The sequence below is a fragment of the Gavialis gangeticus genome, unplaced genomic scaffold (assembly GCF_001723915.1).
Source record: "Gavialis gangeticus isolate Ggan-Ray unplaced genomic scaffold, GavGan_comp1, whole genome shotgun sequence".
In the NCBI taxonomy this organism is placed as follows: Eukaryota; Metazoa; Chordata; order Crocodylia; family Gavialidae; genus Gavialis; species Gavialis gangeticus.
Window position 1 is genome coordinate 155,978,038 of NW_017729025.1, and position 1,289 is coordinate 155,979,326.

Genomic DNA, 1,289 nt, shown 5'->3' on the forward strand with positions numbered 1-1,289 from the left:
GAGCACTAACAGGGAGACACGCCATAGGGAAGGGGCCATCTGGAGAACTAGCAGTGCGCTGAGCAGGTTTTGCTTTTAGGTTGCTTTTTCTTTTACTTTACTTGGTCATAGAGCCTGGGAGGCTGGGCTGCAGCCCTGGGAAAAAGGGTAGGATTGAACCCACGCCAGCCTAGTCATGCTGGCAGGGGAACCAACTTCAGGCTTAGTAAGGAGCTGAGTTAATGAGGGCAGGTGGATGGACAGACTTGCCACACCTGGAAAGGCGGCAGGTGCCGCTGAAGCTTTGGTGACAGGTGCCAAAGCACCCAAGGCTGGGAAATGCCCAAGCTGGGGCAAAAGGGGCCAGGAATACCCATATATTTCCTTTTGATTCTTTTTATTTCTTTTGATGGGCTGGATGCTTATGAAAAACCTGCAGCCCTGAGGACTGATTACCTTGGGGCCAGTAGACACAGTCCGTGGTAGGAACAACCCTACTGGCCGAGATTTACCTGATCTCCATTTCACTGTTTGTGTTGTCCTCCATTTCTCCTCCATGGATCATGCCACAATCTACCGATTGGAGGGCCGGTTCAGTCATGGTCTCCATAAGCCAGGCCTGAGACGAACGGAGTCCTGCAGGGGTGAAGAATAGAAGAAGACCATCTATTGAGAACTAAGGGTGCAATAGATGCTGTAACCACAGGCTGGCCCTTGGACAGGGTTTAGGGGAGGTTGGACCCCCATAGAAGAACTGGACCCAGCTCATCCAGGACTTCACACAGCAGAAGTAGACCATCTCCCACCTAAGACAAATTCAACATCAAGATGTGGCAGGCAAGAATTGGGTGATCTCAACTGGGTGCTAGAACTGCATGAACTTGTGTCCCCATGGCCCAGTCTCACAGGACAAAGGGCTATTGGGCTCTGCAGTCCTATCCTATACTGTGCCAACACAGTCAAAGATGGGTGTTTGAAATTGTAGAGATCAGAGGCTTATGCCAGTTCAAGGTGGTTTTTATTCCTTAGGTGATATCACAAAGGCTCTTTCCAGGGTCAAGGAAACATAGGATGGGTATATACTTATAAATAATGATGAACAGCTCTTGGATAGTTTGGCTTCCTTCTATTTTCATAGACTTACTGTAGTTAATTCTCCTCAGTTGCTTATTTTCCTACTCCAGCCATACCTCCTATCCTTTCCCTTGTCAGAGCACTCCCTCCACACCCCCTTTATACATGGCCTTCAGCCTGCCTCTTTTGTCCTTAAAGAGCTCTGATAATGATGCTTACTTTCCTTACAAAATGTT

At 48.4% G+C, this 1,289-nt stretch overlaps 1 long non-coding RNA gene across 1 annotated transcript in view; it reads left to right on the plus strand.

Moving 5' to 3' along the window:
- The first annotated feature begins 865 nt into the window (after window positions 1-865).
- Window positions 866-1,289, plus strand: part of LOC109299511 — a 17,342-nt gene continuing 16,918 nt past the window's right edge. Inside the window, exon 1 of the long non-coding RNA XR_002097904.1 lies at window positions 866-878. This is a non-coding gene — a long non-coding RNA (uncharacterized LOC109299511). The remainder of the gene's footprint in view (window positions 879-1,289) is intronic.